This window comes from Ursus maritimus, unplaced genomic scaffold (assembly GCF_017311325.1).
Source record: "Ursus maritimus isolate PB19 unplaced genomic scaffold, ASM1731132v1 scaffold_17, whole genome shotgun sequence".
Classification (NCBI taxonomy): domain Eukaryota; kingdom Metazoa; phylum Chordata; class Mammalia; order Carnivora; family Ursidae; genus Ursus; species Ursus maritimus.
This window is the reverse complement of record NW_024424119.1, coordinates 4,833,485-4,850,649: the sequence shown is the minus strand read 5'-3', so window position 1 is coordinate 4,850,649 and position 17,165 is coordinate 4,833,485.

Here is a 17,165-nt window from a genome sequence, read left to right as displayed (position 1 = left end):
GGTTTTAATATGCTGTGTGTGTTTTTCTTCTAGAACACCTTTTACCATGATTTGGCATGTAATTTAAGAAACCCTTTTATTTTTAGATTGATCTATATCAGGCAATTCAGATAATGCAACTTATAAAAAGAATTAATTGACTTTAATATTTGAGTGACTATGAAATGCAAATAAATATTTTTGACTTGAATTTTACTTATTAATTTATGTCTATTCAATTATTCTACACATTTTGAGTACCTATGGACAGTCTACACTTATGATATGGGGATATATAGAGAGCAATTAGATGCAGTCCCTGCCAAAAGGTGCACATAACCATGATAAAGTATTGTGTATATACCTGGAAAAGCAGACATCAGAGTACACTTAAGTGAAGAAAAATCTCATATTAAAGACTGCATCTAAGTTGCCTTTTAGTAAATTAATGGTAGTTTATTAGATTTAAAATGCGTTGAGGAAAAATATCCAGGGAGAGAAAATGCCTGGAGAAATGAGGGGAGAAAATGTCCACAATAATTGTCTATTTCAGAGAAAGTGTGGAAGAATGGCTATCCTTCTCTTAGATGTTTTGACATCTTAAGTTAGTCTACAGTAGTGGGTTAAAAGTGGTAAGATTTGTGTTTTCCTTTAAATCAATTGGAAAACAGTAGGGTCTTTTTTTTAATCCTTATTACATGGATACAGCAAATAATGGTTAGAAGTTCCTGTCCCTGAGAATCAGCAAGTACAAGATCTTCAACCTTTGTGTTTGTGCATTGGTTTTGTTTTTGTTTTTTTTTGCTTTGTTTTGTTCCTCCCATATGGCACCTCCAGGAAGCTATTTCTCTCTTACTGTTAAAATGAAATTTGTTAAGGGAAAGCATTTCATCTTTAAATGGATGAAAGTAGAAAGAGAATGTCTGAAAATGAAAACAGGAGGAGGGACTGTAGTACTTCACTAGTAGTTTGCTGTGCACAGGAGAATGCATAGAAACTACAAGGAAACCTAATGGAAAACGTGAGACGGATTATAGAAATTTTCTTGATAATTTCCTGATTATTCATTTACTTCTTTAAGACTTTAGAGACTTGCTGCTGTGGGGGGGAGGGGGGATAGGGGGAGCACATTCAACACAGGTAAAATGCACCCTTTCAGCCTGCTCCTGGGTCTGCTGAAGCCCATCCAAGCTTAGGGGCTCTTGCAACTTATGTTAAAAATCCCCAATGTAGAGGAAGAAAAGAAGATGCAAAGAAAAAGATATTAGATGGTATAAAGGGGGAAAACGTAGTAGAAAGTATTCTGGGCAAGTGCAAACAGAATTGGCAGAAAATAAATATGTAGCTGGTTGTCAGGCAGGGGTTGGAGGAAGAAAAAGATGGCAAAGAGAAAGCAGAAAAAATAAAGTAAATATAAAGAAAGTATTATCAGGGTTAGTAATATATTTATATCATTTATATTTATATTTATATTTATATTTATATTTATATTTATATTTAAAGAAAGCATTATCAGGGTTAAAAAAGTAAGTCCCACAGACAGAAGGAAAAATTGTTGGAAATGCCCTAATTTATAGATATTCCAATACTACTACATGGAGCAAACAGATTATAAAATATCATTTAACAGTATTCAAGAGAGTAGGATAGCTTAAACAGCAGGGCAAGACTGAAAATACTAAATTCCTGAATCACTTCTGCCTTACCAAAACCTACCAACTCCTAATTAGAGGGGGAATGGGTATTCTGAAGGAAATACAATCATAGAAAGTTACCTTAGCCTTAAAATCCAGCTTTTAAGTCATTCAAGCAAACCCCTTCTAAAGAATGATCTGAAATTACCTTCAATGAATATTCATTTTAATCAAAGCAAATCATGTGCACAATTTTAAAAAATCAAATAATATTAAAGTAATTTTGGTAGCTGCCATAGTACAAAATGATTACTTCAGATGAGGAGAATTGGGCAAAAAGATTCTTAGCAAGCTTTTTAATAGTATTTGGGTGATATCTGCATAATGTCCAAAATTACTGATTGAAAATATGAAGTATTAATATATGCCAATGGTCATTTGCTTTTTTCATGAGTTTCCTGATTATTAAGTCCCACGGCTTCTCCTTTATTGGTCTAGTCTCTGGATTTCCTTTATTCCTTCATTACAGAAGATTGGAGTTTATAAGTATATTAAGAACTAGTTCCTTATTATTGTAGAATATAATTTCAAAAAGTTTTGTTGGTTCTAAAAACGGATGGTAAAAACATAGAAGTTATTATGCTGTTAATGCTCAAAATATAGGCATTTTTTAAAAATATGAGTATAGTTGACAAACAATGTTATATTAATTTCTGGTATACAGCATACTAAATTCAACTTCTCAATATGTTATGCTATGTTCACCACATGGGTAGCTATCATCTGCCCCAATACAACTTTATTATATCATTGACTATATTCCCTATGTGGTCTCTTTATCCCCATGATTTATTCATTCCATAACTGGAAGCTAATACCTTTCACTCCCCTTCACCCATTTTGCATCTTGAGTCACATAGCTTCAATCTGGAATGGTTGGCTTCCAAATCTGGCACATATGCTTCATCCTAGGGTGTCTCTTCACTATCATATTGGTGATTCCCTCTAATTCTTTCCTATATTCTGTCTATTTATTTCCTATATTCCATATTTTTCTCTGTTCTAGTTTATTTTCTCATTAGTTAGTGCATATCGTTCAGAGGCCTCTTTTGCATAGAAAACAAGATACAAATATTTTAAGTCTTTGCATATCTGAAAATGATTTTATTTCACTCTAAACTTGATGGATAATTTAGTTGGATTTAAAATTCTAGGTTAAAAATTATTTTCCTCGAGAAATGTAGAGCCATTATGCCACTGTCTTTTTACTTTCACTCTTCTATTCAAAAAAGCCCAGTCATTCTGAATTTTTGAAGCATTGCATTTTCCCTAGAATTTCTGCTGAAAGACAATGATCTGACATTTTACCATGAGGTATCTTACAGAGAATCTAATTTTATTCATTGCCTTATGCACCCATTGTGTTCATTCAATATGGAAATTCATGTCTTTCAATTATGATATTTTCCATTTTTCTGCATCCATTAGAATGCTCATGTGTTTTTTCACATTTATTTACTTAATATGTCACAGGACACTGAGCCATTTTAACATATTTAATAAAACTTTCATTACTATAATAATTCTTACTTGTTCATGATGTATTATCCTTTTTATGTAATTTTGGAGGCAGTTTGTTAATATTTTGTTAAAGAATTTTATATCTATATTCATGAAAAATACTGATCCATGCTTTTCCTTTTCTGTAATATCCTTGTCAAGTTTTGGTGTTAGGGTTATGTTTTCCTAATAAAATACAGTATAGAGTGATTATTCTCCCCGCATTTTCTAAACATTTTTGTAACAATGATGTTATTTATTCTCTGATAACATTTACCAGTAATAAAAATATAGGCTTGGGTATTTATGATATGCTGATAACATATTCAGTTTCTGTAATAGAAATGAGGATCTTCAGAATTTCTCTTTCTTTTCATGTCAATTTTAAGTTGTATTTCTCAAGAAACTTATCAATTTCATACTATTTATTAAATTTGTTGGCAGAAAATTATTTATTTTGTTTTCTTATTACCTTAATATGTATTAGGATCTTTGGTGATACATCTATTTTATTGCTGATGGTGTTGATCTGTATTCTCCCTCTTCGCTAACCAGTCAATTTTGTTGATGATTTCAGAGAGTCAGGATTTGGTTTTGTTGATATTCTCTATCATTGTTTGTTTTATATTTTATTAATATCACTTTTTAACGTTATTTCCTTTTTTCTCCATATGTGGATTTACCTTACTATGCTTTTTCTATCTTCTCTAGGTGGAGGCTTAGGTCATTAATTTTAGATATTTTCCTCTTTTAATATATGCATGCAAAGCTAAATATTTTCCATTAAATTCTGTTTTAATTTTACCATACAAATTTTGATATGTTGGATTTTCATAACTTAGTTCAAATTTGTAAATCTGATTTTTTCAAGTATTTAGACCATTAATATTTCATATAATTATTAATATGTCTGGGTTTAACTCTATTATTTTGTTATTATTATGTATAATCATTTTTGTTTCCTATTTACATTGCAGATTTGTTCCCCTTTCCTGACTTCTTTTGAATGATTTAAATTACTTTTCTTTCTTTCTTTTTTTCCTTTTCTTACTTACATTTCATTTACTTACTGGCTATTTTTGTATATCTCTTTATTTTTAACCCACTTGTCATATATAGATCTATCCTTTCACAGACTACCTAATGTTAGTATTGTGCCCATTTGTATAAAATCCAGAAAATACGAACTTTGTAAGAGCATTTGTCCCATCATGAACTTATTGTTTATGTATGGGTTACATACCATATATTGAAAAAAAGTAGGTAATGCTATAATTTTTACCTTAAAGAGTTGTACAGAGTTAAAAAAAAAAAAACCTAGAGGACAAAATTTGTCTTCTATACTTACCGCTTTCTTGTTCATCCTTCATTCCTGAAAATTCGAGGTTCTATCTTGTGTTATCTTTTATTATGTTCCTATCAGTGAGTCTCTTATATAATAAATCTATTAATTATTTTATCTTAGCAAGATGTGAAAGGAACTTGTAGGAGATACTATACTCAATTCAAAGGTTATTGACTATCTTAAAACCAAATGTTCATAAATTACTCCTCCATGGCTAAGAGCTTTCCAGAACCTATATATTCTTCAGCCTCCATACCTCTGCTTCTACATCTATCCTCCTACCCAAGATTGCCTGATACTGAGAAGTAAAGCAATTTGGGAGTAAATGTAATTATTTCCATCACATTAGGAGTTAAAATGAGCCTTATGTTTAAATTTGTAATATAATTATCATTTGTAAATTGCATCAATAGAGATCTCATTTCAAATTCTAATACAATTAGTTAAAAATAACATTTGAAAGCACTCTTTAAGTTTGAAATTTGCTAGCATTTTATATTATTACTCAGTTTTATCTTTCTAAAACATTTACTAGATTGAACGTTTTTCATATAGATTTTTGAAGTAGGATTAAATAAATTTTGACTGAGAATTTACAACTGTCAAGAAAAATTTGCGAATAGAATACCAAATTATTAACCCAGTAAGGCATGAAAAAAAAAAAAACAGAGATCTGAAACCAAGATGTGGAAAAATCTGTGGATGTACTGGGCCTGGTTTTCAGCTGGTTGCTTGAATGTATTGAAATTTTCAATAATTATATTAAATTCTGGCTTTAGTTCTGGGTCTAAGAGTGAACTGGATATCTTAAACATTCCTCATTGCTAAAACACAGTTAAGTGGAAAAGGCAGTCACACTTGGGCAACTGAGTTGTTGTTTACTTTGAATATTGCAAGTATCTAAATGTACAGATTTCAACTATTATCCTACACTCTCTCAAGTAGGACATGGTTGTGTCCCAGGAAGCTAACTTCCACTTTATTTTTGTATCTGGGAGTCAGATGTTATAATTAATACTTATGGAATGGAAAATGAAAAAAAAAAGGTTTTTCTGTATGTGTGGGCGTGTGTGTGTGTGTGTGTGTGTGTGTGTGGTACATACTAAGACACTACTTTCCTTTGAAGGAAACATATATCAGTTTCTCTTCAAAGTGGACAGACGTCTGTGAATGATATTTCTGTTACTGTTAACTGATTCTCTTTTCTGGCTGCTGTTAGTGCAAAATTCAAAACTAGGGGGCAAAATATTTTCTGCAAGATGTTTTGTTTTCTGAGTGTAAATATACATACATACATACATACATACAACCTTAGTTAAGTGTGTTTGCTTTGAAGTTCTAGTTAACACTTCATTCATTTTTAATATGCCACTACATCATAATTGCTGGTCTTTTTCATGGGTTAATTTTTTATGTATGATTGTTTCTTCTTGACTTGCAACTTGACTAAATACTGCATTGTATACTAAGAATCCATCAAGAATTGAGAAATGCATCTAGTTCGAGTGGGATTATGCTTTGGCAATTGTTGGTTTAAAAGAACAAAGTTCATGGATGTCAGTGATGCTACCCATTAGCTTAAAAAATTTTTGGTGTGCAGTGTTTTAATGTCAAAGTGGAGAGAGCATATCATTTAAACATCTCTCAAACTGTTAGTTTAAAACCAGTATTCTGAAAGTTATTGTAGTGTAACTAAATTTTAACTAGATTTAGCATTAAATTTAAAAAGTGTTTGAACTCAAGACCCTTTCTTTTCCAAATTACATAGTTTTAGTGATTATTCAACTTTTAATTAAAGGTTTAAGCAATTTATTCTCAATAAGTATTGTAAGTATTGAGATTAATAACTTGTAATAGCTTTTAAATTAACAGAGCTTTTCGTTTAACAAATCTTTGTGCAATAGGGCAAGAAATAATTACATTTTATTTCTCTTAAATGTGTTAGTAATTAACATTTCTAATTTTGAATGTGAAATAAATGCTTTGATTTAAATATAAAAGGACATTAACAAAGACTGCACATGCTGTAATTTAAACTGAAGTCATAGGATATAGCTATTCATTTAACATTAAACTTATCCTTAAACCTCTAACCATATTTGTGATTTTCTGAAAATGATAGTATTTTCCTGACAAAAATACTCTTTAGAGCATGGTCTAGAAACTAATATGTAAAATTCTGAAATGAAGTAAATGAAGGCTGAAAGGTGAAAATAATGACCCGAAAACTACAGATGTAAACAAGTTCAGTGTATGTTTCAGTGCAATGACCTGGAAGCACCTTGTATATACTTTAGAAGATAGTTTGGAGATCAAAGTGCTTAGAAACATTTTAAATAATAAAACTACAACATGAATTATAAACCAGAACCATATCCCATCACTGGAAAGGTTATTGAAATATTACTAAATGTCGGCTTGGGATTTTTGAGCATGGCTTACTGTGAATTGCGACACGAAGTTCAGTATGTCAGACCTATATGAACCAAATTTTATTCATATCACAATTGATTAAGCTTGAAAAATGAATTAAGACAAATAATTCCTAAGTAACCAAACCAATAAAGGTATAAAATTAAACTTGTAGGTCTCAACCAATTCTTAAAATTATTATTCACATCATATATAGGGTGTTTTTGTGTCTCTGATATCAAAAAGGCTCAGACGAAAACACAAGTATCTTAAGTTTGATGAAGAAATGATATGACTAGTTGAGTGCTTTAGATGGCATTTCTGATTACAATATTCATAGTGATCAAATTAACTGTAGGTTTTTAAAAAATTATTCCTTCTCAGAATACATATTTAAAAACAAAATACATTATACTTGAAAAAAATACTCAAAAATTTTTTCACTTCTAAATCTATACTAAATGGAAAAATAGTTTCTATAGATTCAGAATCAGTCATACATATGAATCACAATGCTTTTTCATGATTTGGGGGAGAAACCATGTAAGTAATAAAAATAGAATCAGAGAAAAAAATGTCATTCTTGTCAACATTTGGCTTATGGGCTCGCACTCTGTCTTCTCAACATTTCTGTTTTATTGGCAACAGAAAGAAGAGAGTTTAAATACAAATTCATGAAGTACTATAGATAAGCTTATTCTGGAAGCTTCTAATACAACAGCTTCAGCTGTTTAGAACTTAAACATTTATTTCAGCGTTTCACTCCAACGAGGCCACTCTACTGTGACAACCTCTTCAGGTAATCATTCAATCCGAAGGGAACAAAATCATTTAGGTTAGGTTTTACCACAAAATAAAATAAATAACTGGTTGCTTGAATTTGGTTTTATTTTACCTTTTATTTTAGCATAATGGTGATAAAAGATAAGATTAAATGTGAATACCCTTGAATAATATAAAATATTAAAACATGCATGTTTTTAAGATTAATAACATTTATTCTAAAAAATAAATTTATCAAGAAATAGTGGCATAAATAACTTGTAGCTAAATGTCAGAAAATAAGTTAAAATTTTAGTTAGGTAATAAGTAAAGAAGGTTCTTGGCCTAGTATATTATCTTCCATCAGGGTATAAATTAGAGCTAAGGAACAATAGAAATGTTATTTCTTCCTACTTTTTACATTTAGCCTTAAAAAGTTTATGCATATTTCCCCTTTGAAGTTATTTACATTTGAGTGTTTTAAATTGATAATACTGCCTCTGATGTGTTAACTGACAAATGTGGATAAGGGGTGGGAGATACATAATGAGAGATTAAAAACAAAATCTGGGCGCTTGGGTGGCTCAGTAAGTTAAGCGGCTGCCTTCAGCTCGGGTCATGATCTCAGGGTCCTAGAATCAAGCCTCACCTTGGGCTCCCCACTTAGCGGGGAGTCTGCTTCTCCCTCACCTTTCTCCCTGCTTGTGCTCTCTGTCTCAAATAAATAGATAAAATCTTAAAGAAAAAAAAAACCTTTGCTATTCCTCCCGTGGGTTTTCTACTTCTTGAGGAAGAGAGGGCTTTATTTTTCCTGCCCTTCCCCTTCACAAATTATTTTTGCCTTTGTCCAGGAAGCAGTTATGCTAGTTCTCCCTCTGTGACTTAAAGCTCCTGTAAGAGAGGAGTCCAGGAAAATTAGCGGTGTTATGTGCCTCTGTCCCAACAACAGCTGATCACCTCCTGCCTGCTTGCCATTACTCATGGAGCTGTTCCCAGTCTTCTCTCTGGCCTCTGCTCTTTTCTGTAAGAAGCCAGGACAGGTGTGTAGGAAAAACTTCTGAGGGAGTAATAGCTCCACTTTTGTTTCTGGTCCCCAGCTATTCCAGAATGATATGCTAGCCCGTATTTGGCCTTTCGTTAAAATTTTGCCCATTTCTTCTCTCCACTTTTATAGTGTATTGTGCCTCTTCTGCCAGGATTCTATCACACTTGGTATGAAGTGTACATCCTGACTCTTCTTGGACTTTTCCTTCTGGAGTTCAGCTATTGGATTGCTTTGTGCCCTCAGGTTATGATGGGTTCAATGAAAATTATGATATTTTAGAGTATCTAGGGTTTTCTTCATTACAGTGAGAGCAACATTATTTAAAGTTTTATTACCCTAAGTGGCAATGGAAGTTCAATGGAGTTGGTTCTATAGTTGCATGCACAAAGTAATTCTACAACTATTTATGAAGTCTTATAGAATTGAGCAAATGAGTAAATGTATAATGTTGTTGGAGCCAGAATTCTCATTGGAGCAAGAGGGAAAGCAAGTAATCACGCTCTAGGAATCAAGGATTGTTGCTGAAACTTTTTAGAGAAAGATATAAATTAGCAAAAAAAAAAAAAGAGAGAGAGAGAAGCATGTTGGCAGCCTTTTAATACCTAAAATTATGTATTTCATGACACTTTGGAATTCTATAATATTTAACAATGAGACTTATGGAAGTAATTATTAACATAATATTTTGAGAAAATAAATCATCCCTTACCTGTTTATTAATGTTTTCCCTGCGTAAACGATATAACTTATCAAAGTAAATAATTGTAAGATAGAAATATTTTACTGAATAAAAGAATGAGTCATTTTTCCTGTATATGTTATGCTGAATATTGTTCACTCATGTAATCATTTTTACATATATTTTATGTATATTAATCAGTGCGTGTGTGTGTGTGTGTGTGTGTGTGTGTGTGTTTATATTACTTTCGGCAAAATAATTATTCCTCCTTAAGTTTTCTACCAGGAAAACGATTGTTCTACCATCAAAATACATCCAATTCATTGGGAAGGATTTAGATCGGGAAAAAGAATACTGGATATACCCAAATAAAACTTTTAAGCCTAGATAATTTTTTGTCTTCTTTGTGAATTATTTTTCAGCAGTACATATCTGAGATTTCTTCTTAGACTTGAAGTGAAAGGGAAAGAATCTGTTTTTATAAAATTTGCAGACAATTCTACGAACTCAAGTGGTCTCGATAGCTGTAGAAGTACCTGAACCTTTTCATTTTTTTCTAAAACTTCCCTCTGCCTCCACTAAAATCTCTGCTATTTTCTGTTTATCTAACTTGTAACTACCATATCTTTGACTCTATTCACTCTTGATTTCTCACAACTGCTTTCTTATTATTGACCTTTATGTCAGCCTTCACCAAAGTATGAAGTTTTACTCATTTTCCAATCTATTGCAAAAATCAAAACCAGAACTCTTTTTTGATAAATGTAAACTCTTTTCTGGATTCCCAATATTTGGCTTCTCTCTTATTTAACCTGGTTTAGGGTCTATTCCATCTTCTTTTCTGGTTGATCTGCTCACAGTAGAGGTTTCATTTTAAAAAATCATTTCTGAGTGAAACCGACGATCTCTATCAATAGCTTTTGTCTCACATTACACCATTGTCATCTTTTCTGCCCATTTCTACTTTTAAAATACTTTCCTACTGTTAAACCGTTGTGAGGACACTAGTTTGTTGAAAACAATTTGTAGAACATATCATGTTATTAGGAAAGCGTGCTTTATTAGGCTCATTTTGGGGAGCAGATCAAAGTTTTAGTGGAATTTTACACGTGCGTCTTTGAACTCTTGAGAAGAAGGTGTATTCTGTCCAGTGGCGTGCTCTAAAATTGTGAATAGTTCAAGTTAGTTGATATTGTTATTCAAGCCTCTCTTCCTGGCTTTCTGTACACTTGGGAAAGAAATGTTAAAATTTCCATCCATAGTTGTGGATATATGCTTGTTTGGTTTTTTTTTTCCTTTTAAATCTATCGATTTTTGTCTCATGTGTTTTGAAGCTCTATTGTTTAGGTGTATATATTGTTAAGATTGTTATGTGTTTCTGAAGAACTGACCCTTTTATTAGTAGGTAAAGTCTCTTTTTATCCTTGATAATATTCCTTTTTTCTACCCTGAAGTTTACTTTTTCTGAAATTAATATAACTAGTCCTGTTCTTTTTCCTTAGTGTTTACATGGCATATTGTTTTTTACATACTTTTATTTTTAACCTGCATATGTTTCTATCCGAAATAGATTTCATTAAAAGAAAATTCTAGATTAATATTTTTATCAGTTCATATGGCATTTACCAATGTCTCCCCTAAGTAAATACATATTCTATTTCTTTTTTTTTTTTTTTTTTTAAAGATTTTATTTATTTATTTGACAGAGATAGAGACAGGCAGCGAGAGAGGGAACACAAGCAGGGGGAGTGGGAGAGGAAGAAGCAGGCTCCTAGCGGAGGAGCCTGACGTGGGGCTCGATCCCATAACGCCGGGATCACGCCCTGAGCCGAAGGCAGACGCTTAACCGCTGTGCCACCCAGGTGCCCCCATATTCTATTTCTAACTGGAGGTATCTGGTACTCGAATGTGAGGTTAGCTTTTTGCCCTGTGACCTCGGTTCCCTCATGAGTTCAAAAAGATCATTAATTTGTGGTTTGTTCTACTTTGTTTCTGGTTGTAATAAACAAGTGATGCCTTTTCCAACTCTGTATCTCTGAGTTATTCTATACCTTTAAACATACATACTATGTTTATACATACTGTTGCCTTGTTTCACCAGCTGGGTACTATAACACAATGTTAATTAGATGTGATAGTGAACATCTTTATCTTTTTCTCCATTTGAGGAAGTAAGCTTTAAATTTTTATTAGTAAGTATTTTTGTTAGTTTTGTTAGTTTTTCATTAGATTCTGGAAATTCAATGTCATCATAGCTTATTGACATTATCCTTAATAGTTGTTTACTTTAATTAAATTTCTGCCTGTCTCTATTGAGATTATCATATAATTTAAAAAAATAAATTCTGATCACTTAATGTGGTGACTTACAATGATATTCAAATACTGAACTTATACTCTTGGAACTAAAAAAAAATCATACTTGTGATGTATTTTACATTTTAAAGCATTTTTTGGAGATACTATACTTTTTTTTCAATAATTTACCTTATTAAAATTAATGAGAGAGGTTTTTTCTGGAATTTTCTTTTCCAGTGTATTATTTTAAGGTTTTGGATTATAGCTTATGCTGGTCTAATGAAGTGAGTTGTGTAAATCATTTGTAAATACTTTTTCCCATTCAGTATGTTGCTTTTTTTGTTTTGTTTTGTTGATGGTTTCCTTTGCTATGCAAAAGCTTTTTATTTTGATGTCATCCCAATAGTTTATTTTTGCTTTTGTTTCCCTTGTCTTGACACATCCAGAAAAAATATTGCTATAGCCATTGTCAGAGAAATTACTACCCGGGTTTTTATGGTTGCAAATCTCACATTTAGATCTTTCATCCATTTCTAGTTTATTTTTGTATATGCCGTTAGAAAGTGGACAGTTTTGGGGCACCTGGTGGTTCAGTCGGTTGAGCGTCCAACTCTTGATATTGGCTCAGGTCATGATCTCAGGGTCCTGGGATCGAGCCCTATGTTGGGCTCTGTGCTTGACGAGGAATCTGCTTGAGTTTCTCTCTCTCCTTCTCTCTCAACCCCTCCCCACCATGTATGTTCTTTCTCTCTCTCAAATAAATAAATATATATTTTTAAAAAATTGGTACAGTTTTATTCTTTTACATGTAGCTGTCCAGTTTTCCCAGCAACACTTACTGAAGTGACTGTCTTTGTAGTGTATCTTCAAATCTGGAACTGTGACACTTCCAGCTTGGTTTTTCTTTCTCAAAATTGTTTTCCCATAAGGGGCTATATCCAAAATATATAAAGAATTTATATAACTCAACACAAAAACCCCACATACAATCCAATTGAAAAATGGGCAGAAGACCAGAATAGACATTTTCCCAAAGAAAACATACACACGGGCAACAGACAAATGAAAAGATGTCCAGTATCACTAATTATCATGGAAATGAAAATTAAACCCATAATGAGATATCACCTCATAACTGTTAGAATGACTAAAATCAAAAATTCAAGAAATAATAAGTGTTGGAGAGGATGTGGAGTGTTCCATTTTGGAACTCTTGTATATTGTTGGGGAAAATATAAATTGGTACAGCTACTGTGGAAAACAGCATGGAGGTTCCTCAAAAATTAAACATAGAAATGCCATATGATCCAATAATTCCCCTACTGGGTATTTACACAAAGAAAACAAAAACACTAATTTAAAAAGATATATGCACCCCTATGTTTATTGCAGCATTATTTATAGTAGCCAAGATATGAAAGCAACCTAAGTAAGTGTCCATCTCCATCAGTAGATGAATGAATAAAGATGTGGTATACATCATGCAGCCATAAAAAAGAATGAGGTTCTGACATTTATGACAATACATATGGACCTAAAGGATGCATCCTAATTGAAAGAAGTCAGACTGAGAAAGGCAAATGTCATATGATTTCATTCATATGTGGAATCTAAAATAAACAAACAAACAAAAAGTAGAATCAGACCTATAAATATAGAGAACAAACTGATGGTTGCCAGAGGGGACTGGTGGGGGGTTGAGCAAAATGGGTGAAGGGAAGTAGGAGACACAGGCTCTGAGTTATGGAGTAAAGTTATCATGGGAATAAAAGCCACAGTATAAGGAATATAATCAGTGATATTGTAATGTGTTGTATGGTGACAGATGGTAGCTAAATGTGTGAGCACACTGTAACATATAAAGAAGCTAAATCACTAGGTTTTACACCTGAAAATAATGTAACATTTTGTGTCAACTATATTCAAAATATTTAAATAAAATAAAATGAGTTAGAAAGTCTCTTTATTCTCTAGAAGAGTTTTTGTAAGTTGGTTTTAGTTAACTTCTTTCTCAGACATTTGGTAGAACACAATGATACAGGCTTTGAAATATCTTTTATTAAATATATACCATTTAATAAATACAAAACTATTATATTTATTTTGAATGTATTTTAAATGTTTTTCTTTAAACTGTGCTTATTTCATTTATTACTCATTGTATTTGAATAAGTTGAGACTCCAAATACAGTCAACTTCATCTTGAAAGTATTACTATGGTATTAGAACAGGAATAGGTTAGTTTACTTCAATTTGAAATTGAGTTTGGTCAAATCTGTTTCCTACTCTTATTTTGTAGCATAGGAGTGTGTGTGTGTGTGTGTGTGTGTGTGTGTGTGTGTGTGTGTGTAAAGTGTTTAGCAAGACCTCCATTATGTCCTGGGATCTGAAGCACATTTTTTCCCTCCTCCATACTTCCAAGCCTACTAGCCATTCTCGTCAGCTTCTTAGCCTCCTTTAGGTTAGCTATTCTTTTCTCTGGTCTTAGATCTATCATAACAGCACCACTTAGAAATCAGTAAATACCTTGACTTTAAAAAGTGCTTTCAACTGTTGTGCTCACTCCAAGTGCTTTCTTTCACTCTAACATATTAGTCCTTCACAGCCTGACTGGCATGGTGGCCCAGAAACTAAAATTTTGTCTTCCACCTTTATGAGGTTATGGAAATTTAACCCGTTTACCAGATACAGTCACCACTTTCTCATTGGACTATTAGCTTTTCCTTTGGTTGCCATTTTAAAAACAGCAACTGCCTTATGGGAGAAATAATGGGATTATTTGGATCTTCTTCATTATTCTTCTTTTTATGTTTCACACCCCTGAAGCTCTGAATGTTTTGATTTACCTCTGATGTCTTCAAAGAGATACTTTTTGTATTTCATAGTTATTATCAATAGAGAGATGATGTACGAAAAGCTAATATGCCACTATTCCAGCAGTTCTCTTCTTATAATTTTAATTTTATGTACTGAATTCTATGTGAACAACTTGATTGTTAAAAGTAAACTTTAAAACTAAACTTTATATCTAAATTGAAGACTTTAACATGTTTTATCTTATTTTAATATTTGTACTTCTCAAAGCATAGATAAGAAAATTATGCTGCAAAAAAATCACTCACCTTGACTATTGAATTAAATCAAATGCGGTCAATAATAGTGAGGCTGTTATGACAACAGAGTTTTTTGGGGGGAGCTATTTACACTAATTCAGAGTTATCTTTTCCCCCCCTTATATTTAGAAAAAAATTCTACATTTTCTGATACTAAAGAGCAAAATTTGTGTGTCATCTTTTTCTCAACAGCATAGTTAGTTTTGCTCATGGTGCTATGCAATCTTAGAAGAAACATAAATGAAGAAATAAGGAATTGTGTTATTTTCTTTTAGTTAGGAGGCATGCTTATTGGTGAAACTTTTCAAAGAATGGGGACAACAGAAAAGGCATGAGGTCCATTTTTGTTATTTTAGTGTCATTGTGACTAGACAGTATGGTACTATAATAGCAGAAAGTGAAAGTTGATAATAGTGGGAAAATAATAATAACATTACAATACCCTAAAGTAATTTTATGAAACAGAGAATAAATTTTAGCTTCACACTTATATAATCCCTTGCCTTTATGTTTTATTTCACCTCAGACCTTATCTATTTGTGCAGATTTAACTCCAGAAGGAATATCCCAGAGGGAATCCACAGAAACTGAAATGCAAAAAAAAAAAAAAAAAAAGGTTCTGTGTAGTTCCCACTATCACACCTATTTTAATGATCATGATACTCTTATTTCTCTAGTTCATAATGTATCAGTGTGGCTACTTGACACAACATTTTATTCTTTGGGGAAGGGAAAGATGAGGGAGAAGAGTCACAAAAATTCTACATGCAATTATAAATGACCTTGAAATACTGATGTGGCACACTATGCAGAATCAATAGCTGGCCAAAAGTCATTGTGGGTCCAATAAGGTGAAACGGAACTTTGTGAAGAGAGAGAGATTTGAAGAAGGAAAGGTGACTAGCGAAGAAGTTGCTAGGGCAAGAAGATTGAACTGATGTGCCTATGCCAGATTGTTCATGCTGCTTTTGAAGCTGAAATCTGATTCCCACAAAATGACAGATGTTGCAGCTTTGGCCAATTAAGGGAACAAAAAAAAAGTCATAATTTTATGCTCTGCTAGGTATATAGCAGATACTTGAATACCAGTCAGCTAGTTGAAGATAAACATGAACATGCAGTTTACTGTTAAGTAAAGAAAAAAAAAAATCAAAGAAAAGAAGCAATAGCAAGAAATCATACATACATTTATAAGAATTTATAGATGGAATACAAGTTACAGGGCACATTTTACTCTTTGAAAGTTTGAGAAGTGCCATCTTCATATAATAAGTAAAGATATAATTTTGTTTCCATTTTCAAATGAGTGAACTGTTATTTTAAATTTTAAGTATAAATTTTAGATACTTTAAAATTTATTTCTATTTTTGGTAAAATTAATTTGAGCTTTTGAAATAGAGATTTTACAATAGTGAGTATACCTTCCTTCCAGAAAAAAAATGCATATTCAATATATTCCAGCAACTTTCCCCCCAATTTTTACTAGTGATAAAATACACATAACACAACATTTTTCATCAAAACTATTTTAAGTTATAATTTAATGGTATTAAATACAACAAAATTCTTAATTTTGTGCTTCCATCTTTGCTAGTTCCAGAGCCCTTTTCATATTTTAAAATTGAAACTCTAGTCATTAAACAATAGTTTCCTATTCCCACCTTCCTCCAGCACCTGGAAACTATAATTCCACTCTGTTTCTATGACTATGACTGCTCTTAAACACCTCATATAAATGGAATCACAGTATTTGTCTTTATGTGACTGGCTTATTTCACTTACCGTAATACCCTCAAGAATCATCCATGTAGCATGTCAGATTTTCTTCCTCTTTATTTTTTTTTATTTTTTTTAAATGATTTTTTATTATATTATGTTAGTCACCATAGAGTACATCCCCGGTTTCCGATGTAAGGCTCGATGATTCATTAGTTGGGTATAACACCCAGTGCACCATGCAATGCGTGCCCTCCTTACTACCCATCACCGGTCTATCCCATTCCCCCACCCCCCTCCCCTCTGAGGCCCTCAGTTTGTTTCTCATAGTCCGTAGTCTCTCATGTTTCATTCCCCTTTCTGATTACCCCCCCTTTCTTTATCCCTTTCTTCCTAGTTCTTATGTTCCATAGATGAGAGAAATCATATGATAGCTGTCTTTCTCTTTCTGACTTATTTCACTTAGCATTATCACCTCCAGTGCGGTCCATGTTGTAGCAAATGTTGAGAATTCGTTCTTTCTGATAGCTGAGTAATATTCCATTGTATATATGGACCACAACTTCTTAATCCAGTCATCTGTTGAAGGGCATCTCGGCTCCTTCCACGATTTAGCTATTGT